This window comes from Physeter macrocephalus, chromosome 7 (genome assembly GCF_002837175.3).
Source record: "Physeter macrocephalus isolate SW-GA chromosome 7, ASM283717v5, whole genome shotgun sequence".
NCBI lineage: Eukaryota > Metazoa > Chordata > Mammalia > Artiodactyla > Physeteridae > Physeter > Physeter macrocephalus.
The window spans coordinates 17524375-17550730 of NC_041220.1; the positions used below are offsets into that span (position 1 = coordinate 17524375).

At 34.4% G+C, this 26356-nt stretch overlaps 1 long non-coding RNA gene across 5 annotated transcripts in view; it reads right to left on the reverse strand.

Annotated features, from left to right (window-relative positions):
* The window catches only part of LOC114486555 (uncharacterized), a 39202-nt gene extending 18930 nt beyond the window's left edge, over positions 1-20272 (reverse strand). For all 5 annotated transcript variants that reach the window (XR_003680476.2, XR_003680475.1, XR_003680477.1 and 2 more), the window contains exons 1-2: positions 20041-20272; positions 11055-11203 (exon numbers count right to left, since the gene is read on the reverse strand). This is a non-coding gene — a long non-coding RNA (uncharacterized lncRNA). The remainder of the gene's footprint in view (positions 1-11054; positions 11204-20040) is intronic.
* Positions 20273-26356: the final 6084 nt, after the last annotated feature.

A 26356-nucleotide genomic window follows, 5' to 3' on the forward strand; every position in this document is an offset into this window, starting at 1 on the left:
GGGAGACGCAAGAGGGAAGAGATATGGGAACATATGTATACGTATAACTGATTCACTTTGTTGTAAAGCAGAAACTAACACACCATTGTAAAGCAATTATACTCCAATAAAGATGTTAAAAAAAACCAAAAAACAATGGATCTCACTCAGCCAGGAAGAGGACACTGAGGATCCAATGAGTCTCTCCAATGCCTTGTCCTATGTAAGATTTCCCAAAACTTAGTACTGCCTTAGAAAAAGAGAAGTGGTTGGTTATATATTAAATTTTTTTTTCTGCCATATTGGCAGAAATTTAATTGAGTTATAGAAAATAAGCAAACATAAAACAGAGGTTCCTACATGTTACATAAATTTGAAACTCTATTCCAGCCAACTAATTTATTTATAGTTGATTCTTTTTCCAGATATGTTAATAACAGTACTCTTCATTGATTGCTGTATCAGTCACTCAGGTGATTGAGTTAGCCATTCATACACTGTGATTGACAGATTTCTCAATCAGGTAACTTTTGCCAATTAAATATAAACGTATATGCCTCACTGCCCGAGACTGTTAGATTTACTGGTACTCAACTTCAATTAACTCTTGACTTGATTTCAAATTCATCATATTTTAAAGAATTCAGTGTGTGATTTTGCAAGAAAATCTTTGGAAAGTTTCACCACCCTCTCTGGCTGACTGAGAATGACTGATGTACACATTTCACAGGGAACTTACTGCTTTATATTTTATATTATAAAAAGATCTGTGTGATTTTCTTGTTTTCTGTCCTACTCTGTAGGCCCCTAAGGGTCTATTTATTTTTGTGTGTTAAACATTTTTGTATTTCCTATGGAGTATAGTAGACTTATTTAAAGGTGGAGGTGCTCAGTAAATGTTTATTGAATGAAGGAAAAAAAGAATAAGTCACAATTATATTCTATGAAGCCAAAGTCACAAATGCATGTTAGAACCAAAACGCATTAGGATAGAAAGGACACATGCCTATAGACAAGGTAACTATTAATATAAAAATGAATTCTTTCTTAAATAGTATTTCAAATATAAGTATTTTTAATAACAAAATGTCCCCTTGAAAGTGCCCTGTATGCTATGTGTAATATTTAAGGATATTTGTGGGGCTTTTAGGAAGTTACGTATTCACTTTGGAAGAATCTTCAATTAGACACTCATGCAGTGAGCTAGATAATCTTCCCTGAGGGATGTTTTCTCTGTGTACATGGGAGTCTGAGTAGTGTTCTTTTGGAGATTGTCTTATACAATGAGGTGAGGTACGGCATTTGGTACCAGCTGCAATCTCCACATGGTTTTCTCCCCTAGTTTCAGAAAAACACATTGAAATAGACACATCTGAACATGATAAATGCAGGGATCACTGTAGCAAAGCCTGTGCTCTGTAGAAAAGGATGCAGACAGTCAGTGAGATGGAGAGTTTAAAAGGGCATCCTGGCCACCTAAGCAATCTGAAAAGCATCAAAAGTGATAAATCTAGTGATATTCCCAGGTCATGTTCCAACTTCACGGTTTGAGTGCGACCAAAGTTCAATTTGTGATCCAGTTTCTCTCTTACACACTATCAAAGTATGGTTTCCTTCTTGACAATATCACTTTTTGTTAACTGGAGTTCCACTTACCCACTCACACCAAATATTGAACTCCACTAGTTCTTTTATTATTTTTTGCCAAAAATGAAACTGTATGTTGTATATAATCTAAATTTTCAATATTTTCTTGTTACAATTCTGTCCAATATTTATCATTCACATGTGCATGTGTACCCTGCCAGTCATATATATTAACAGTGTCTGCCTTGCATTATTTCTACTAAACCGATGAAACATGACAAATGAAAAATACGGTTTGTTTTGTTCATTAATACCTGACAACAGGTTGCTATATCTTAAAAAATTAATTTACTGACTCTTTTCATATTTTTTCATTATCTACTCTGTCCTGGGGACTGTGATAGGCACTAGAAATTAATCTGACTAGTTTAATCTGAAAAGCCCTAAATGGAGAAGTGCTCACTAATGACTCAGAATGAGGATATCATAGTGTTGGTGATGAGGGGCTTCTGAGTTAAGTGGCAGAAATTTAGGGGTACCTGACTGACCCCCCCCACACTCCCGCTGAAACACAACACAAAATAAAATGTGATGTGAAAAGTTTTAACAGAACTAGAAATATTTTTTTTTAATTTGGCAAATATCAATAGAATGTCCCCTAACCAAAGTTCTAATGAAGACTTGAGGCAAAACAGCAAGTGCACGCAAGGAAAAACCACAGTACATTTGTGTTCACTCACCAGTATTGCAATCACTCATCACCCCCCACAAACCCAAACTTTTTTGTGGCTACAGGGAAGTAAGTCACCCCTTTATAATACTGGACCCAGTTTATAGAGCATTCAAAGCTGTTTTAACCCTTCTCCCTGCGCCACGCCTCCCTTACAATAATTTTTTCCTACTTCAATTTCTAGAAACGTGATGTTAATCTGGCAATAGCTGTCAGGGACTTCGCCTTGCTGAGACAAAGGAACAATACAATCTGGCCACTGTAGTTTACCATTTATTATCCTGGGAAGAGAAGCTCTATACAGTCTTTTGGATTATTCACAAATAAGTAATTTCTTTACAAAACTAGCTGTTCCTATTGCTGCTTCTTTTTAAATATTGTAAACACTGAGACAAGATAATACAAAATCTTGAGAGTCAAAATATTAACAGTTACTGTCTCTTTTTCATCTTGGTGTTTTCTTGATTTTTTCAAATTTTCTAAAATATACATGGATTATTCCTGCAGTCTTGAAAACCTAAATGCTGTCCAAAATAATGCTGAGGACCAGTTTAGACTAGGTCAGTCTTATGTTTTCAACAGATACTAGGACAGCTGGGATCTTGCTCTATTGGATTTCATTCAAAGATGATGTAGAATTTTGTGTTCTACACGGGAAGTGCCATATGAGTCAACAGACTTTGTGACCTTGGTCAGACTTTAACTAGATAGGCTGGCAACACCAAGTGCTTGAAATATCTACCTCTGAGGAAACTGAAAGTGAAATAGGAATTAAACCAAACAGTGTACCAGAACACAATAACTATTAGAATAATCCTCAAGAAGCTGAGAGTACATTTTGCAAAATCTTTTTTCTACACAGAACTATAGGGAACAGAATAAATTTTATAATGATATCATGGATATGCTGTGACACGTTTAATTTCAAGTTTTAATTCAAGGTTTATATGAAATAGGAAAAAAAACTGAGGTATTAAGGCGGCTTTGTATGAGGGTCAAGTGGATTTATGTTTGTTTTATAAGCAACAATAGCAGAGTAAAAAACAATAATGATGAAGACAACAACAACAATAATAAGTGAGAATACGAACACAAACCTTTGGATATTTAGTAAAAAAAAGACCCCATTTTATTTAAGTTTCAGAATTGTCCCAGTGTATGTTTTTGGCATTATAAATAGTCTGAGAATGCTCAACTTTTCTACTTATTTTTCATTAATTGACATTTCATAGTAGATTACATGTAATTGGCAAGATACCCTGCCTCCTTGTCACTTGCTTCAGATGCATCCTTTTCCTTCTAGGTTGGATAAACTACCTCATTCACTATGATTGAGGTACTCAGTTCTTGGAAATTAAAAACCAGCCCGTACTATGAAAGTGGGTGAAACAAGGCCTTGTCATGGGGGGCGGGGTGAAGATTTAAATTCTCTCTGTGTTCAGTGGGTCTGTCAATGGATTACATTGCTTTCGGAGCAACAACAACAAAAGATACAACCAAAGCCTGTATTAATTTGCTCCTAGAGACTGAATGAAGAAAATCACTGGACTCTGCAGAACCCTATTGTTTTGCAAGTCTTACTGACACCTGGTGGCTGAATCTTAACAGACTTCACAATAATCAAAGATGAGCTGTTTTTGCAATAAAACTTAGTCCAGGATTTGCAACACAGTTGACGCTGAGGGAGTGCTAAACACTAACTCCAGTCTAAGCAGGGTAAGAAATTCAGAGTTGAAGCCAAACCTTGCAATTTATTCATGTTCAGAGACACTCATGGGTATTCATTTTCAAGTTTTCACACCTGTTTTCAAGAACTCAATTCATCTGCTGTGAGTTTCTATGTGGAGAAAATCTGAGTGTTTGGAGGTTGAAGCAAAATCACCAAGAGGTCTTACTGGTCTTAAATCGATTTGGGCCAATTTTTCTCTACATACAAATGCATTAATAGAAGTACCAACATTAAAAAAAATCAATATTATGTGGTAGGTGTCTATTTTGTGGTCAGGTTATTTTCTTGCTTCAAATAACAAGTGACAAAAAAAATCATACAAATTCACAACTCAGAGAAACTCAACACATTGAATTATTGAGAGTCTCAGGCCTTCCCATGGTTATAATTTTAATCCAATGATTCTCAACCTTTATAGAGTGCTAAAGAATCCTGGTATTCTTAGTTTAAAATGCACATCAATAGGATACAGCCCTAGAGGATCTGGTTCAGATCCAGTAGAACTTGGGTGGAGATTATGAATATGTCCTTTTATCCTATCTTTTTTTTCATTGAAGTATAGTTGATTTACAATGTTGTGTTAGTTTCAGGTGTACAGCAAAGTGATTCGTGCATATATATATATTTATATTTCAGATTCTTTTCCCTTTATAGGTTATTACAAAATATTTAGTATAATTCCCTGTACTATATAGTAGGCCCTTGTTGGTTATCTATTTTATATAGAGGAGTGTATATATGTATTTTTACTTTTATCCTATTTTTGGACTTGTTTTTACAAATCTCACTGGAATCCATCTCCCAGCCCTTAATTTCTTCTGGTCCTTCTCTGATTCTCAGCATCCTGATTCCCTCCGTAATCCCCCACTTCCCTATCTGTCTCCCACCTACATACATTTCTACTTCTTCCAATAACATCATCCTGATTTTCCCTTAGTGAACAACTTCTGCACCCTCAGTCATGTTGAGCCAATGTGACTCGGAAAAGCCTAACCCCTTACCCATTGAAAGCTGGGCATGTGAGTCAGGCCTGGACAAGGAGGGTATTCCATTTCCTAGATCATTTCCTAGTGAGTGAGTGGTTCAAGGATGGGTAGGTGACCTGGATTTAAAGGAGGCTTTATTATGGGAAGTATTGAGAAAGAGGCACTACCTCATTGGAGTCACTTGGCTGGTAGAATATGACCTTGGAGGTGCTGCTGGCAATGTGTCACTTCATATGAAAAATTAAATCGCACACAAAAACAGAGCTGGGAGATGATGAAACAGCTTCTTCTGCAGTCATTGTTTGAGCATATGGATACAATGTGTCTGAAGCTAGACAGGCCTCTACCTTTCCTGTTACATGTATCCATAAACTCCCTTTGGTGGTTTCTGTTATTTCCAATAACAGATTCTGTACTTGCAGTTTCCTGGCATGTGAGTTACCTTACCTTTAAGCTCCTGTGCTTTTCCTCCTCCATTTTCTGTACTTATTGACCACCTTATACCCAATTTATGATCTAGGTATTTGATCCTCCAAAAGAAAAACTAAATGTCTCCCACGGCTGTAATGTCATCACAGCCGTAACCTCCTCATTATATTCAGAATAATGTAAAACCTTCATGATTTAACTCCATCCTCAACTCATATTGTTACCAAACTGGGTTCCTGGACTCTTTAGTTAGTAAAAACTGATAAGAGGCCAGAGGAGGAATTCAGGCCAGGCTTTACTGGGACTCTTGTTGTAGCACAAGGGAGTGAGAACAAGTAACAATTGCCCTTGCTGCTTGCCCCTGTGGTGGGGAGTGCGGGGCCCTAGCTGGCGAGCTGCTTCCCTATAGGAGGTGAGGGTGGGAGCAGATCGGTGGGTTGGGCCAGAGGGGTGGCCTCGGTGAGCTGCCCACCATTATGTGGTGTTATATGCAGAGATCACGTGTCATACCCCGCTTTTGCTCCTGGCACCTCAGAAGAGGCAGTTGGGGTTTGGCCTTTTTGTATCTTATTGTTCACAATTTGTCCATCTACTCAGGCGTGCAGTTATTTTTAGTCCCTTGTAGTTTCTTTGTATTCTGTTGCTTGAGGAGATGTTTGTCCAGGTGCAAGCACTGCAGTGAAGGGTCCCAGATCCCAGGTCCCAGCCTGCCTCAATATCACTGCCCCCATTGCTCAAAAACCCTCCAGCCCACCTGGAAATTTTTCACAAGCTCTTCCTTCATCTAAATTGTTATTATTATTATTTAATGAGCTATTCATCCTGCCTGAAATGCACATCCTCTTTTTTTCCAGATGCATAACTTCTAGTCACCCTTCAGACTGCAGCTTAAATGCCATTTTGAGCAAGACTGTCTATAACCATCTCCCCTAAAAGTTGTTCTTCCTGTTACTGTATATCATTGCATCCTATTCTTTTCCTGCATTGCATTTTTCACAGATTTCAACTGTGGATTTATCTTTGTTCATTTAATGTCATTCCAAGAGAACTAAAACTAGGTGTGTTTTGTTGAATACTAATAATAGGTACTCAAAAATAGCATGTTGAACAGATTATAGAAGTTTGGTCTCTAGGTTTTTGGTTTTTGTTTTTTTAAATGAGGGTAATCTTGTACAACTCAATTAAAAGGAGAGAAGAAACACGTTATATTTAAATTAGCTTTTAAACAAAAATAACTAATTACTATTGACATTTACTGTTTTCTGGCAAGTTAGCCTAAGGCTGGTTAACATATAAATAAACTTTAACCTCAACATGCTAATCCATACATTTTAACTCTAGCAAAATTGTTAGAGATGATATTAGTCCATTTAGTTATGCAGTTATCAAAATTTTGCTACAAATATCTGTATGGTTAATGTTCTGTGGTTTCGACTATTTGTACATTCTCCATATTCACCCCAAAATTATTCATGCCTGCTTTGGATAATAACCGAGATGACCTATTCCAATGCAGACTAGCAGTTGACAGGAGAACTGACTAATGCATTGTTCCTTTCTCTCTCTCAAAGAGATGCTACAAATATTCTCTATTAAAGTCGTCCTCATTTTATATTGTATAAAATGATCTCATTCAGGTATACTCTTTGTTTTCTGTCCTCCATCTTTTGCTCAGTTATATAAATTCAGTTATTTGCTTATGTTTTAAAAAATCAATCGTAAGCCAATAAAAGACTGGAATCACAATTAATAAATTTCTTTTAAAATAATTAAATATTTTTCAATAATTAAAATGTTCACTTTGAAGTGAAATTATACATGGGCGAAAAAACAAACAAACAGAAAACAAAACAAAAAACCCCAAAACAAGTTCTATTGATTTTTAATGTACATGGAGGGTCTAGAACCTCACCTTACTTCCTTCAAGGACAAGAATTCAAGGAAAATTGAAAATTTTCATTACATATTTTATTTTTATGTTTATTATTTGTATCACAAAGTATTTTATTTCACTATTTTAAAATATTCTGTATTTCACTTACATAGAATATAGGTGAGTTTTTTTAAATTTTTCTTCATTAAGTTTATTCCCTAGTATTAATAGGTCTTGTATGCTAGTCTAGACAGAGTTTTCTACAGGAAACTACATTCCAAATATCAAGCAATTAATTTTTTAGTCTTTTGGAATGCAGACTTTTTAATTTGAAAATCTGGGGAATTTTGAGAATTATGGGTAAATAATATAATCCGATTATAAATAACCATAAAGGAGCTTAAGATAAATCCAAAGATCCAGGGATTAAGGATATATAATGGATTATTAAGGAAAGAGATTTAAATAACACCAACTTTGTGAGATGTTAATTTATCAACCATGTTCATTTAACTTTAGGAAAATATTTAGTACAATACTGAAGAGGAGATGTAAGAGTAGGCATGAATGTATTTGAAGATAGGACTTTGCAATAGTTTTCTGAAAGGTGCTCAGAAAAAAAAAGCAAAGTTATGTGTCAGTAATGGGTACTAAAATGCAAAACATGATATTGGATATCTATCAATATAGTGATATTATTTTATTTCATTTTTAATCTTGTTGTAGTAAATTACATTAGAGATTTCCTGACATCAACTAATCTTTGAAGTCATAAGACTGCTTTATGAGGTGTTTTCCCCTTGATACCGTGTTAGGTTTTATTTACTAATGCTTTATTTTGAATCTTGTATCTTTACTCATATGTGAAAATGTTCTACTTTTTTTTGCATTATTTGTGTTGCTTTGGTGACAGTGTTTTACTCAACTTACAAAATTAGTTGGAACATTTGGAAAATTTTAAATAAGAATTATATCTTCCTTGAAGGTCTGGTGAAACTTACAGTTTTCATGCTGCACTTAATTGATTTTTAACTGTGTTTCCCCCAAGCTGTAATTTCCCTCAGCTTAGAGACCAGGTCCTGCACCTCTGTACATTTAATACTTAGCGCAGACTTGGCCACATAGCAGATATTCTGTGAACTTATGTTCAGTGAATTAACAAAGTGATGCAGTTGGAGAATTCTTTGGATCTGACCAAGGAAAAGCTTTCTTTAAACACTTCTCCAAACTCTGTAAATTTTCTCCCAAACAATAAATGATCCCTCCACTTTAAGATAAAATCAACATACAGGAAAGATTTCTCTTCTAACAGTATTGTTAGCTGAATGCCATTCCTTCAACTCCTGTGGAATTTTTTTGTTTCTATTTCAGCTAATTTGCATGTTTTATTATTCCTATTCTGCAAAATAATTCTCCTGTGTAATTTAGAGAGAAGGGAAGCCTTGTCTATTCAACAGCAAGTTAGCCCACAATACCCTACAGGCAGTCAACCCATGTCAACTCAAGTTCAGTCATCATAGCAATGCAACAAAAATATTAGCCTGCTGAAAATAATGAGGACTTAGGGAACTTAACAGTATTTCATGCCAAAGATTTAACAAAAAGAGGTTATAATGTACCATATTAACAGCAATATTTTGTTCAATGTTCAAATTCTGTGGTTTACTGAACAACTCTTCAATTTGACTTTCATTCATTCTCACAAGTCTTGAATATCACAGAATATTCAAGTCTTGAACGTTACAGCCATATAGTAAACATTAAAATGTTAATTTTGTCTTTTAAGAAATGATAGACTTTAAGAGGAAACTTTAAGGTAGAAAAGACAACCAAATATTGCACATATGGAAGGTGTAAAATTTTTCAAAGGCCTGAAAATTTCTACCTATGTTCTGCTCTTTCAAACACAAAGGAACTGAAAAAGAGTGGGACTATAATGAATGCACATACTTTTGTTACTCGTGTTTTGGAAATTAACCCTCAGTGTTTTTATTTTTCTTCTATTATTAGCAGTTGAGATTTTCAGTGTACCCTTAAAAATAAAAACATGAGAAAAGTACTTAATATTCGAAACATCTCCCTACTATATTCTACTACGCATTTTTCTTCTCTCTATTAAAGGTACTGAGCTCTTCCTCCTTATAGACTGCTTAAGCTTTTTCATGGAATAGACTATGTCTCTTTTATCTTTATGTCCTTTAATATGCCTGGCATAATGTCACTCACGAAGTAAAACATTCTCTAAATATATTTAAACTTTCTTTTTAAAGATTATCAAAAATATAACAATGTAAAACAATGAGATTAAGAGACCAAATTAAATGGAAAGTTTAAAAGATATGTTGGAACCTAACAAACTATATAGGAAACACGATTGACTGTGCAAACTTAAAGTAATATATTACTCTCCCTATAATGTAAATGTTCCTCACTGGCTTTGTCACGCAAGGCCAAATAGCTCATTTGTCATTTTCCAGCACCTTTCCTCCAAGCACTTAAATGTTCCTACAGATTTTTTTTCCTGAGTCAGAAGTTCTTGCAATTGTAATTACTACTTAGAAAACCAAAGGTAGTTCAAAGTTTACATCTGCATAGTTTTTCTAAATGTAGGAATTTTTCATGAGATGCTAAACTTAAAAAAAAATCCTTGAAAAAAAATATAAATTAGTTTGGAATGACAGGCAGATTTTTACGCAAACAGACACAGATGGAAGTTTCAGAACTTTACAAAACCTTTAAACAGACATTTTCCTCCCAATCTTTTCTTTGTTGATTAAGAGACATTTTAGAAAGATTGAAGTCAAGGGAATTATTCACATATATACTTAGTACTATTGAAACATTAGGTTGACAGTCTTTCTCACTGTATTTTTCCACATTATAAAGTGCCCCGAGCGTAGTAGTAATTTTCTCCCTTGGAATATATAAATTGCCTTATATAACCTCTGACTATATTGTTGCTGAGTTGGGCTTTAGGATTTTCTCTTGGGGCATTATAATAAGGTATGCACCCATATTTGTCTTAAAAATCGTTGTCCAATCACATAAGTCTCCAATATGACAAATTCCATTATTGAATGGCTCTTTTGTCTAACCCTAACAAAAATTTTAAAGCATCATTTTAGATTCTTTCTGCACAGAAGTAAATAATTGTTTCAGTAAAACACAATCCTTGTAGGTAAAAGTATCGTGCAAAATGGAATGAACCATGTTTCTGCAAATATTTTTTAAACTCTCTATAGCTTATTTCCAGGGTTGTGTTAGTTAATTTATTGAATGACTATTACATGTCAGGGTAGGGACTGGCAATAAACCAAGTGGTGAATATCTAATTGGGTGTTGAGAGAACTAAGAGACAAATGTTTTGTTGAGGAAGGTAAGATTAGGAGAGAGAATTAGATGCAGAGGCTCAGGATGTACATTACTACTCAGGATATTCAATTACTCACTACTTTCTCTTACCAGCAGGAATATACTAAGTGAGATTGGAAAATCAAGAGTAGCAAAGTGTTCACTCTTACAATTACATTGGTTGTCCACAAAGATGCACTCCTACAAAGAAGGATGGATTGCATTAGTTTGCCTGTAATTCAATCAGTGGTAAAATGCAGGGAAAATTCCCTAAGAAGTGAAAGGAAAAGGAATAGCTTTCAGAATTGAAAGTGCTTATTCAAGCATTCCAATTTTTATTCCTCTATGGATCTGGAGTAGTGGTATTTTGTAGAAAATGCCTTAGCTTACCGAAATCAGACACTTAGAACCGGACATACAATTACATGTTTGTTTTCTGAACTCCTGGATAAGTGTCAAGAAGGCAGAAACAGCAATTGCCATGTTTATTTCTTCCTCTAAGCCACAGTACCCAGATTCAGAAGGGGCTCAGTAAATACCTGTTGAATAAATAGGTACATTAAAATCCAGTCTAAGAGTTGCATCATTTTTCTATTTGGATTAAGAAAAAGAAGTAAAAATTGATATAAACTGAAAATTAACATTTCAAAAACTGCTTTTTAGCTAGCAAGCTAAATATCCAGCTGGATCAAAGCTACGTAGTAAAACCAACTTGTCAAAAATAAGTTTAGCAATACAAGTATAGGCAGCAGAGTTGTGTGAATAGCATCATTATGATCTTTTCCCTTTTCCTTACTCACATTTAGGAAACTATCAAATTACATTCTGGCATGCACATGATAATGGGAGAATGGGGTGGCCAAAGAACATGGCATTCATTACTGAATTTGAACAGTATGATAAAATCTCATAGACATTAATAAGTCCCAGAGCAACAAATGTCCCAATGTGGAAAATGAAACATTAGTTGTAAAGCATTATCATGCCAGAGAGCTTTGTTAAGATGAGATTTTAAGAATCTTTAAATAGCTGATATTTAAAGAAATAGTAGCATTATAATTGAGAAATACTTAATTCAGTTATGTGTGTACTCTCCTGACTAATGAATTACTTTTTGAGAGAGAACCATAGTACATTTCGATGATAAAATAAAATTAATTAACTCAGTGCCACAGTACACAGAAATTTCAAACACAAAAAGCACAATGTTACCTGAGCATGAACCAGAAACTCAGTTTTCCAGACATAGACCTAGATGATAACTGTAATTCATGTCATTTTTTGACATTTCATGGAACATTTGGTCATTATGACATTTATGATGCAATGAAATAGGCCATAAAGTGCTGTAAATTGTTGGGAACAAAAGACATTCATATTTGTGATGGGCATTTTAGGTTCAATCAAGATGTTAGTAGGTGAAATCAAAACTCAGTTTAGAGTTGAATGTTAAAGTTTTAGTTTAGGTTTTTCTTTTTCCTTCCTCCTTCCCCAAATCCTCTCAGTCATTCTTCTCTCTCTCTCTCTCTATCTCTCTTTTCTATTAAATCAGATAAATAGTACAGAAAAGCTATAAGTTGAAAAAAGATTTTTTTTCATATTTTCAATGTTAGTATTTCTAGAGAGTGAAAACAATCTATGTGTTAGCATATATGAATGAGAATAGCAAATCTAGAAATTGCAAAATACATGATTGTTGGTTCATTTGTTTATGTCTCATGCTTGGGGAAAATGTGGAACATGAAGAATTTCTAAGAGTAAATGACTGTGTTTTTCCTATATCTGGTAACAATATTTCTTGAAAACTTTTTTTTTTAGCACTTACTGTAAAAGTTTTTTAAATGTCAGGATTGACCTTGTTGAATTATGCATGAAATTAATACAAATTATTTTCTGAGAAATAGATTTTAAATGCATATACATTCATTTTAGGAAAAGAAAGACAACTGTATGCCAGAGAACATTTTACTAACAAAGTTTGTCTATTCTTTTAGATCTTGTTACTTCTTTTTTTAGTTAGTATTTAGACTGTCACAAGAGTAGCATTTGAATATTAAAGTTTGATATGTTCCCAAAATGTAATCAGCTCAATGTTCAATGAAATGTATAAGTATGCAGCTGCAATAATATATGAAGACAAGTAAGAGTATTGCTATTAATACCAAGAATACAACATTCCAGACTTGCAATTTTGTGGTTGGTCCACAAATAAAAGGTTAATTCCCTCACCAAATACATATAAACTACCCTGCTATCCAATTATTATCTAATTTTCTAACTTACCTTTTACCATTGTGGTGAGAGTTATTTGAAATACTTTGAGTAGTAAAAAGAAAAACGTATAGAAATGTTCTTTTTAAAAACCATTTTCCAATGTTATTTTGTATGATGTACAGTAGAAGAATATAGTGGTTCATAAACTCAGGAACTTGAAAATACTATTTTTTTTAAAAAAGTTATTATAGTAGTAGAATTACTCTTATTGTTCAATGTATTTGAGTGTTTAAATTCTATCAATTAGCAAAACGCATTTGAGATCTATCCATATTATGAATCAATATTTTACTCCTTTTATTGCCAAGTAAAATTCCATTGTATTGATGTATCAAAGTTTGTTTAACTATTCAACAATTGAAATACAAATGTTTGATTTCAGTTTTTGGTGATGAACATAAAGCTGATATCCATTCAGAAACAGATTTTTGTATAATTATACATTTTCATTTCTCTAGGCCAAACACCTAGAAGGAGGATCATTGGATCATATGTCAAATGTATATTTAACTTTACAAGAAGCTGCGAAACTGTTTTCCAAAGCAGTTGTACAATATCATTTTACATTCCTACCAGCAAAATGTGAGAGTTCCAGTTGCTCCACATCCTCACCAGCACTTGGTATCGTAAGTGTTTTTTGTTTGTTTTTCATTTTAGCAATGTTAATAAGTGTATACCTGTATCTCATGTGACCTTAAGTTACATTTCTCTAATAATTAATTTTGTTGAGTATCTTTTCCTATGCTTTCACATCGTCAAAATATCTTCTTTGGTGCAGTGTCTGTTCAGATCCTTTTCTCATTTTTCATATTGGGTTTTCTTTCATTGTTTGACTTTTAGAAAATTTTATACATTCTAGGTACAAGTCCTTTGTCAGAAATGTGATTTATCGGTATTTTCTCTAGCTCTGTGGTTGATCTCTTCATTCTCTCAACAGTTCTTTCACAGAACAAAAGTTTGTAATTTTGATGAAGTCTAATTTAGCCATTTTTCTTTTATGTTCCTGGTGCCTTATGTAAAAACTCTGACTAATCCAAGTCTTCAGATCAGGTAATGTGGGTATTCCAAATTTGTTCTGAAGGGGAAAGAACATGGAGGATCACATTCAATCTTCTATGGGCCACCTCTGGAAGTAGCACACTTTATATCATTGTCAAAATTCAGTCACTTGGCCACACCTAACTGCAAAGTATGCTAGTAAATGTAGGTTAGCTCTATGCAAGGGAGGAAGAAAAAACAAGTTTGGTAAACAGCCAGCCAGGTCCTGCAACAGAGATTAATAAGTATTTTATTTTGAGCAGCAAGCATAAACTAATTTTACTTTAACTATATCTTTCTAAGCTCATCTTTCATTTTCCTTGGGAAAACTTTACTAAACAGCAATATTTTCCTAATTCTTATGATAATGATTTCTCCTATTCTGCTTTGTTTCTACTGCTCAAAAATCTTACTGATTGCTCATAGGTTGTCTCAGATTCCACCTACTAAATGAGATATTTCTGGATTCTTAATAATTTGTATGATCTCTCCTTTCTCTGGATTTTCACAATAGTTTATTTATATTAATAGTGTTGTGTTTATAAATTTTATTTTCTTCATAATTATTTATATACTCTCAGTACTTCTACTAGGTTTATAATTCTTGAAGAGAATGACTATAGCTTGTAAATATGTTCTATTCATTCCTACATTCCTAATGCAAGAACTCAGTAAACATGTGCTTTACTGTTGATGGTTCAGCCAAATGGCCCTAACATTCTTAGTGAATTAAATTGAAGTCATCATAAGGCCAAAGCTCAAATGAAAGAATATAAGAATTCATATGGCATTTTGTCACTGTGAAATGCTTCTATAATGCTTCTATCTTGTTCTATAAGGAACAAAAAGAAAAGAGCAAAATAAGATTGACAACCCTGAGCCTAAGGTGATTTGAAATATTCTTTGGCCTACGTAAGTCAAATGAATGTCAGACTAATAATATAGAGAGAAGCATTTTCTGGCTGCAAACCTCATTAATTAAATTAAGAGTACAATTCCATTAGTTAATTTAGTCTACAATATTTTGAGAGAACCACTGGGCAGTCTCAGCATTTTCTATCTCATTTCTGTTGTAGACGGTCCCTCTCTACTTTGATTTTTCTTAGGGTGCCATTGTAGGCCATGAATTTTATTTCTATTATAGGCAGATATGGTATTTAAACAATGTTAGAAATAGCCAATACAAGTATATCTGTTTCATCAATATTACATTCATTCTTTTCTTTTTAAGAAAAATTAGTATATTTGTTAATATGTATTGTGAGATAACAGAAAAAAAAAAAAATATATATATATATTAGCCTCTGCCCCCAGTTCCTGACACAGATCTCCTGAAACCCTTGTAATTTCCTAAGTGATAGGAGTGTCTTTTGTTCTAATGAGGCAACTCTGGATGGGCTCCTGGATGAGAGCTGGTCACCAGAAAGACCAAGCCATGATTAGAAGCACCCCACTCCACATTCTCCTGAGAAGGCACAAGGGCTGGAAATAGAAGTAATGATTGATCATGCCTACATGAGGAAGCCTCCATAAAATCTTAAAAGTATGTGTTAAGAGAGCTTCCAGGTTGGTGAACATACAAGAGGGTGACACACCACAACTCCACAGGGACAGAGAAGCTCCTGCACCCAGAACCCTCCCAGACTTTACCCTATACATCTCTTCATCTCACTGTTTATCTGAATCATTTATCTTATCCTTTAATATACTGGTTAACATAAGTGTTTTCCTGAGTTCTGTGAGCCACTCTAGCAAGTTAATCAAACCTGAGGAGGAGGTCATTGGAACCTCCAATCTATAGCTGGTTTGTCAGAAATATAGGTGATAAGCTGAGCTTGAGGATGGGAGCAGTCTTGTGGGACTGAGACTTAACCTGTGGGATCTGTACTATCTCCAAGTAGATAGTGTTAAAATTGAGTTAAATTGTAGGACACCCAGCTTTTGTCGTGGAAACTTGCTTCAGGTTGTGAGGGAAACCCCACACACAGTTGGTGACCAGAGGTGTCAAAAGTGAAGTGTTTTTGTGAATAGTAAAGAGACTCACAGAGAAGAAAAACATAGTAACGAAGAACTGGGTTTGTCCCTACACAGGAAGGAAATAAGGACGTTTGTATCTCTTTAAATGTTATCATTGTTGAACAATAACCAGTGTCAAGGCTGCAAAGAACTTTATTTGGATTCTTAGGAATTGCAATTCCAGAGACACAGATTTGGGTAAAACCGAAAGAGTGTTCTGGGGAAGAGAAAGAGTCAGGGGATTATAAAGACAAAAGTCACACAATTGTTAAAGTTGTTTAGCAAGAATTGTGGTTGACTGTGATGCAGCAAAGTAAATATTTGTCCTTAAGGAATAGGCTGTCACGAGTTACTTTAGGGTAAGTGTCCAATAAGTATCTTAAGTTTCTGGCAGATGGTCTGTATGCCTGGTTAAGACAATAAGTGGTCAAAAGTTTAAATTCCATCTGGGCTGAGACATACTTAAGTCACACTTCCTCTGTGGCCTCCCAGCTCCATTTTACAGAGCATTCTTAACAATACCTACTCCATTATGATTTTCTCTTCACATCACCCAGCTTCTAAAACCAGAAATCTAAAGTCATTCTCCTTTCTGTATCACTCAAGTTTTAAATTAGTCAACAAGTCCAGGTGATTGTATCTCCTAGAGATTTGTCGTTCTCTCTACCGAAACATCACTGCTCCAGTCAGATCTTTGTTACCTAGGTTACTACAGTAGCTTCATAACATGGCTTTTTTCCCTCTAATCAGTTAGTGACACTGCACCCATTGTTAGTGAATGTCATCACCTCATTCTCCTTACAATTTCTTCAGAACCTGACCATTGCCTTGCAGGGTAAAATTCCAATTTTTTAGTAAGGATGTCCTTCAAAATTTTCCCTGGGCCTAATTAACCATGGAGGTATTTGTTTGTTTTTAACTTGGATCCACAGATAATTTCAGAAAAGGAACAAATGTTATATTTATGCTCAATTTTCTTCTGAGAACACTATAATTGTTTTTCATCAACTGTTTAAATTAGTTCATGGCCTCCCCCAAGTTTAAGGTCTGCTGTTCTACAATTTCATCCTCCCACTTGCCTCCATAGTTTTATAACTTAACATATTTGCCCATATTGTTAAGCTTCTAGGTATGCCTTTCCCTTAACCGTTTATTTTAAACACACTTCCTCTATGTTAACAAACAAACAAACAAACAAAGCTATAGAAAAATGACTTCCTAACTACTATAAGATCTTCAACATGCATTTCAGGCACATATTGCTTCTTTTCAACGCTTACCACCACTACAAAAGATTTAACAACTCCTCCTCTGAGCTACTATTTAATTTTTTTATACACCATACAGTAGACTGTTTCTAAAGTGGCTCCCAATGCTGCCTGAGTTCTAGTATGCATGCCTGTATGTAATCCCTTCCCTCTGAATGTGACCTGAATTACTTCTAATGAATAGTACATAGGCATAGGGATGAAATGTCACGCCCAAGTTTAGGTTACAAAAAGACTCTAGCTTCCATCTTGTTAGACCTCTCTTGCTCTCTCACTTGCTCACTCTAATGAAGAAAGCAGCCATGTTGTGAGATACTCCATGGAGAGGCTCAGGTGGCAAAGAACTAAGGCAAGCCTCTGGCCAACACCTCAATTCCCTCTGTCCAAAGACAGGAGAGGAACTGAATCCTGCTAATGACCACATGAGTGAGTCTGGAGGTGGTTTCACCTCCAGCAGAGCCTTGAGATGACTGTGGCTCCAGCTGATGCTTGATTGCTTGTAAGGGACCAGCGTTAGAGGACTCAGCAAAGCCATTTCCAGATTCCTGACCCATAGAATCTTTGAGGTAATAAATATTGCTTTAAGCCACTAAGTTTTGAGGTAATTTATTACTCAGCAATAGATCATTAATACACACCATTTCTATTTTATTTGCTTGTCAAGGGGAATGTGTATTAAAGGAAAGAAGTTTTGGAACTAAATTAGACAGTTCAAATGCTACTTCTACCTTACTATTAACAGAATGCATTTAGACAAGTTACAATATGTTTTCTTATTGATTAAATTTGATACATATGTTGCATGGTTATTGTGAGATCTTTACCCCAATAATAATAGATGCTCAATATTATTGTTATTATATTATATGTCTATATGGGTGACTGTTCTGCTTATGTATATGATTCTTAAAGACAGGGAAGATGTCTTCATCCACTTTTGTATAACAGCATTTGTCACATAGTATTCAATAATAAATGTTTAATTTAAAAGTAATTAAGTAGTAGAAAATATGTATTATACTTAACCTTCTCTTAAAAGCAAATATTAAGAAATATAGGGTGCTTTGCAGTCTTAATTATTCAATGGGCATTGAAGAAGCAAAACTTGTACTCTATTTCTTTATACAAAAATTTAATATTTTTATTTTGCAAAGCAGCTATTTTTCCTTCATCTTCAAGCAACCATAGTTTCTATGCTGGTTTTAATGTCAAAATATGTTCATTATTAATTTCTTAATGTAACTCCAATAAGTAGTGAAAACAAAACCTTCAAAGTGAGTTCATGAAAGTAAAGCCAAAGTATCACTGATTAAATAAAACTGTTATTTTTTTAAATCCTTCTCTCCCTTAGAGTTCACCACTTGTTCAAATAAAATAAACAATATTGTGGAGCACACTAGTTTGTAGTTCTCCAATAATAAACATTTTATTGTTTCTGAACTTAAGGCAGATTTTCACATAAAAGCTCTGAATTTTTTTGGACTACTTAACTACCTCCTTTCCATATCTCATCTCATCACATTTTAAAGGGAGAACTCTCACCCCCACCTGTGTTTATTCTTAAGTAACAAATCTTCTCCATGCAGATACACTTTGTCACAACCGCCTTTAGATTTTAAGTGTTCTGTGAGCAAGTCAGCTGCTCATATTCACCTGCATTTTGCTCTAGATTCCAACTCCTGTAGACTAATCAGGAAATCACTGACGAGTTCTCTGATATGAACATTTACTTCCTCAATACTGAATCATTCATGTCAGCATAAAAACATGGTGCTATATTTCTCTTCCTTAAAAGATGGCTCTCAACCGCATTATACTGTCCCCTCCAACTACCACTTCATTGATTGCCTCCCTTTTACCATGATACACGTCAAAAGAGCTTTCTATATTAATTTCCTCCAGTCTGTTTCCTCTAATCTCTCTTGTAAAACATTTCAATAAGACTTTTACCCTAAATCTCCACAGAAATGACTTGCTCCAAAACCAATGACCTTTATGGTGCTAATCCAATACTCAATTCTCAACCCTAGTTTTATCTGAAGTATCACAGTCAATTAAAAATTAGACATGGTAGATCAATCTCCATGTCTGCTCCTTCCTCCCTGAGATATTTTCTTCATTTGAATTTCTGGATTCAACCATCTCCCAGTATCTGTCCCACATCATTAGCTGCCCCATCCCAATCTAAGTTTTGCTTCCCTCTCATCTTCCAAATATATTAATCTAGGAATTTCCCAGAGCTCAAACTTTGGACTTCATTTCCTCTATATCTATAATGCTCAATAGAAATATGAGCTACAAATATGAGCTGCAAAAGAAACAGGTGAAATTAATCTTAGTAATATATTTACTTGAATGGCTCTAGATATTACTTTAATATTTAAGAATATATAAATGTTAGTAAACTATTTTACATTCTTTTTGGCATACTCAGTCTTTGAAATTTGGTGTATTTTTCACACTTAACAGCATTCTCAATTGAGGATAGCTGTATTTCAGGTGCCCAGTAGACACATTTGGTTGTGGCTATCATATTAGACAGTACAGGTTTATATCTCCACTCCCTTGATGTTTCCCTCCTGTTTCATGTTGTTAAATAACATCTATATGATGATGACTCCCAACTTATATAACAAGGCCAGATCTCCTCTCTGAAATTTATACATTTAAGCACAACTACCTACTTGATGTTTCCACTTGAATGCCTACCACTTGTCTCAGGCTTAACACATCCAAAATCAAACTCCTGATCTTCTCCACAGACACACAGAAAACCTCACCTTCCACTCTTCTCCATCTCAGTTAATAGCAAATGCTATGATTCCAATCGTAGAGTCCAACAAACTTGAGTTATTCTTGATTTGATTTTGCTCTCACAGTCCACGTTCAATCTCATTGGCTTTACCATCAAAATATTTCCAGAATCTGAACATTTCTCAGCAACCCAAGATCAAACACTATCATTTCTTGCTTGTGTTAATGTTCTAACTTCCTAACTAATCTCCCTGTCTCTCCCTTGACTACTTTCCAACTGAACAACCAGGGTGATCCTGTTTAAATTTATCAGGTGATCTCATTCTGCTACTCAAAACCTTGCAATGATATACTATGTCACTCATGCTAAAATGACTTAGACCTAGATATCCATTACTTCTTAAATCTCCTGTTGCTCTTTCCCTTGCTTTTTCAAATTCAGGCATATGAGCACCTTGTTGCACTAATACAGCAAAAATACAATTTTCTCTTTGCTTTGCCTAGAAAGTTCATTTCCCATATACTCATGTGGCTGGCTTTCTCCTTTAAGTCTTTACCTGTATGCCTTCTCTGATTACCTGTTTAAAAATTGCTACCCCTCCCACTAGCTTTTTCTATCCTCCTTCTTTGCTTTATTTTTTTCCATAAAACTCCTCTCTATCTAGCTTACTATATATATTTCCTTAATTATTTTTTATTATCTATATTTTCTAGTAGATTGAAAGCTCCATGAGGATATTTATGTCTGTCTTGTGTACCACTAGATACCCATCACTGAAAAGAATTCCTAGTATATACCAAGGTACCCAGAAAATATCTGTTAAATAAATGTATGAATTAATTAATTAGGAGTAGAAAAAAAGACATCTTTCATTATCTTAGTATTTGCAGAACAACTAAGTAATTGGAATAACAGTTAATGCTAGTTACTGTTTCTCACTGCCAAACCTATTAGTATTATATAATATCTGCATGTAACTGACATCCATAATTATGAACAGGTAATAATTACATACCAAAGAAAAACGATATCACTCAATCAATCCTTCTGTCTCTTTTGTATAGACTGAAAAATAGCTTTGAAAACATGGGCCTTGATTTATACAGCAAAAGTTAATTACTCTATCAAGAGTTATCAATGTGTGTCTATTAAGTACTATCTCTAATAGAAGTTAGAGTCACATAGCTCCTTATACTGCATTTACTGATGCCTGGAGTATAAAGGAATTTGTATGTGTACCAAAGTCCCTTTTAATTTTTTTCCCATTTTCCTTATTTTCATTTTCATATGAGTTCTACTAATTTATTCTGGTCCTGAACAAAATTTCTTTTGGTTCTTATACTCAGATTGTATTCTAGAAGCTATGGAAATGTATGGAGCATGTGTAATTACAGAGTGAAACTACCAAGTATAATTTGGGGAAAAACATGCACTGATTTTATCTAATACACTGTGGGTTTCTGAATTCTCTCCTGAGCCTAACATGATTAAAAAAATAAGTCTTCTGTTTCTTCTATGTTGTATTTGAGATTGAGAGGTAATATGGTATAGGGAATAAGAGCACAGACTCTGCAGATAACATGCCTGGATTCAAGTCCTGACTCTTGCCCTTATTAGATGTGTGACTCAGCACGAGTTACATAACCTCTCAGTGTCTCATTTTCCTCATACACAAAATAATACTAGTAATATCTTCTATATAGCTTTGTTGTGATAATTACATTAATACATGCAAATTACGTGGAATATTGCCTAGAGTATGTATAATACCTGTTCACTAGATGTTAGCTATTATGAAAACTGTAAATATTTTTTACATAAAAGAAGCAGTATATACATACAATCTGTTGAAAAAACCAGAATATTCTCTGGGATACTAGTCAATAAATTGACATAATCCAGGCTATAAAAGGAAAGGAAAATTTAAAAATATATTATGAGATTTTTCTCTTATTAAGGAACTCTTTTGGAGTAGCACTGACAGTATTATGCACTAGGGCACACAAATTAGATTCAAATTCCCTACTATACAAATTAAATAGCATTGGTCCATTTATTTAATCATGCAATTTATGCTTAAACAATTGTTTACTGAGGGACTACAATGCTAGGATCTAGAGAGATAATAACCAAAATATGGGTTCTACATACAATGTGTTTTTAGTCCCAGAAGACATAGATAAATTAAAAAACAAACACTTTAAAAAGCGAATACTAGGGACTTCCCTCATGGTGCAGTGGTTAAGAATATGCCTGCCAAGGCAGGGGACACAGATTTGATCCCTGGTCCGGGAAGATCCCACATGCCATGGGGCAACTAACCCATGCGCCACAACTACTGAGCCTGCATTATAGAGCCTGTGAGCCACAGCTACTGAGCCCACATGCTGCAACTACTGAAGCCCATGCGCCTAGAGCCCATGCTCCACAACAAGAGAAGCCACTGCAATGAGAAGTCCATGCACCACAACAAAGAGTAACCCCTACTCGCCACAACTAGAGAAAGCCCACATGCAGCAACAAAGACCCAATGCAGCCAAAAATTAAGCAAATACTAAAATTGAAATAAATATAGGATCTTCCTCGCCAAACAAAAACATAAGGACCCAGCCCACCCAACAGTAAGCTGGCAGCAGCCCCGTGCCCCTCTGGGCCATGTAACCAATCACACAGGAAGCCTATTCCACCCTCCAGCAGACCTGAGAGCCACTACATAAGGCATGGCCTCAAAAAAGAAAAAAAAAAAAACAAACAGGCTGGGGGCCAGCCCCACCTACCATCATGCTGACAGTAGTCAGCCCTGCCACACCAGAAGAACCCATGCAGTGGGCACCCCCACCCTAGAGCATATAGCTCTGGTAACCAAAGAGGAATGCATTGCTAGGCCCCATAAGATGTATCTTACATAAGACCTTTTATCCAAGTTCAGGATACATAACTAACCTACATAACACATAGAAATAAACATAGAGAATTGGGAGAAAATAAGGAGACAGAGGAACATGTTACAAAGAAGTAACAAGACATAACCTCAGAAAAAGAAATAAACAAAATGGAAATAAGCAGTTTCCCCTACAGAGTTCAAGGTAATAATCATAAAGATGCTCAAAGAACTTGGGAGAAAAATGGATGAACACAGTAAGAATTTCAATAGAGTCAGAAAATATAAAAGGGAACCAAACAGTGAAGACTACAATAACAGAAATACTAGAAGGAATCAACAGTAGATTAGATGATGCAGAGGAACAGATCAGCAATCTGGAATACAGAGTAGTGGAAATGAACCAAGCTGAACAGAAAAAAAGAATTTTAAAAATGAGGGGCAGTTCTCACAATGACATTCATATTCTAAGGGTCTCAGAAGGAGAATAGAGAGAGAAAGAAGCAGAGAATTTATTTGAAAAAATAATAGCTGAAGACTTTCCCAACTTGGGGAAGGAAATAGACATCTAGGTCCAGGAAGCACAATAGTCCTAAACAAGATGAACCCAAAGAGGTCCATAACAAGACACATTATAATTAAGAAGGTAAAAATTAAAAATAAAGAATCTTAAAAACAGCAAGAGAAAGCTGGTTACATACAAAGGAATTCCCATACGATTATAAGCTGACTTTTCAGCAGAAACTTTGCTGGCCAGGAGGGAGAGGCATGAAATATTCAAAGTGATAAAAGGAAAAACCTACAACCAAGAATTCTCTTACTGACAGGTTATCATTCAGACTCGAACGAGAGGTAGAGTTTTACAGACAAGCGAGAGCTAAAAGAGTTCCGCACCACTAAACCAGTTTAACAAGAAATGTTAAAGGGACTTCTCTAAGAGGAAAGAGAAGGCTACAGCTAGAAATATGAAAATTATGACAAGAAAACTTCACTGGTAAAGGCAAACATGCAGTAAATGTAGTTGATCAACCACTTATAAAGCTAATAGAAAAGACAAAAGTAGTAAAATAATCTATGTCCACAATAAGTAGTTAAAGAATACACAGAACAAAAAAGATGTAAACTATGACTTAAGAAACATTAAAGTGGGGAGTAAAAATGTAAAGATTGTTAGAATGCTTTCAAACTTAAGAGATCATCAACTTAAAATAATGATAGATAGGTTGATTGATAGATAGACATAAACCTCATGGTAACCACAAAACAAAATTCTGCAATAGATACACAAACACACAAACATAACACTAAAGACAGTAAACAAATCACAAGGAAAAAGAACAAAAGAAGAAGACAGGAACAAAAAAAGGCCTACAAAAATAACCAGAAAACAATGAACAAAATGGCAACAAGCTTATATCTATCAAAATTACTTTAAATGGAAAAGGACTAAATGCTTCAGTTACAAGACATACATTAGGTGAATGGATAATAAAACAAGACCAATATATATGCTGCCTACAGAAGACTCATTTCAAATCTAAAGACACACACAGACTGAAAGTGAAAGGATGAAAAAAATGTATTTCATGCAAATGGAAACAAAGAAAGCTGGGATAGCAATACTTATATCAGACAAAATAGATGTTAAAACAAAGACTATAACAAAAGACAAAGAAGGACATTACATGATGATAAAGGGAGCAATCCAATAAGAATGTATAACAATTGTAAATATATATGCACTAAACATACATAAATACATAAACCAAAAGTTAACAAACATAAAAGGAAAATTGACAGTAATACAATAATAGTAGGAGACTCTAACAACCTATTTAAATCAATGGACAGATCATCTAGACAGAAAATCAATAAGGAAACACTGGTTTTAAATGACACATTGGACCAGGTGAACTTAATAGATATACATAGAACATTCCATCCAAAGGCAGAATACATATTCTTTCTAAATTCAAATTGGACATTCTCCAGGATAGATCACATGCTAGGTCACAAAACAAGACTTAATAAATTTTAAAAGATTGAGATGATATCAAACATCTTTTCCAACCACAACACTATAAGACTAGAAAAAACTGCAAAAAGCACTAACATGTGGAAGCTACATGGTATGCTACCAAACATAGAAAGAAAGAAATCAAAAAGGAAATAAAAAACTAACTGAAGACAAATGAAAATGGAAACACAATGACCCAAAACCTGTGGGATATAGCAAATGCAGTTCAAAGAGGGACGTTTATATTGATACAAGCCTATATTAGGAAACAAGAAAAAAATCTCAAATAAACAACCTAAACTTACACCTAAAAGAAATAAAAAACAAGCAAGTTAGAGGGAAAGAAACAAAAAAGATCAGAGTGGAAATAAATGAAGTAGAGATTTTAAAAACAATGGAAGAGATCAATGATACTAAGAGCTGGTACTTTGAAAAGATAAACAAAATTAATAAGCCTTTAGACAGACTCATCAAGAAAAAAAGAGAGGGCACAAATTAATAAAATAAAAAATGCTAAAGGAGAAATTACAACTGACACCACAGAAATACAAAAGATCATAAGAGATTATTATGAACAATTACACACCAATAAGATGGACAACCTAGAAGAAATGAATAAATTCCCAGTGGTAAAATCTCACAAGATTGAATCAGGAAGAAATACAAAATATGAACACACCAATTACTAGTAATGAAATTGAATCTGTGATTTTAAAAAGAAAAACTCCCAACAAACAAAAGTCCAGGAACAGATGGCCTCACAGGTTAATTCTTTCAAGCATTAGAGGATAGTTAATGCCTGTAGTTCTCAAATTATTCCAAAGAAATTGAAGAGAAAGGAATGCTTCCAAACTCATTCAACAAGGCCAGCATTACCCTGATACCAAAACCAGACAAGAACATCACAAAAGAAGAAAATTACAGGTCAATACTACTGAAAAACCTAGATGTAAAAATCCTCAAAAAATACTAGCAAACTAAATTCAACAATACATTAAAAGGATCATTGCCCATGATCAAATGGGATTTATCCCAGGGATGCAATGATGGTTCAATATCCACAAATCAACCAATGTGATGTACCACATTAACAAATTGAAGCATTAAAACCATATGATAGATAATCTCAATAGATATACAACAAACTACTGACAAAATTTAATATTGATTTATGATAAAAGTTCTCAACAAGATGGGTAAAGAGGGACATATCTCAACATAATAAAGTTGCAGGATATGAAATTCATGTACAGAAATCTGTTGTGTTTATATACACTAATAATGACTACCAGAAAGAGTAATTAAGTAATTAAGAAATTAATCCCATTCACAGTTGAATCTGGGACAGAATATTAATTTGGGCAAAGACAAGAAGGGATTGATGCATCAGGAGAATTAGAGGGATGAATTGAAGTGTAGATATTGAAGGGACAGGGAAAAGCA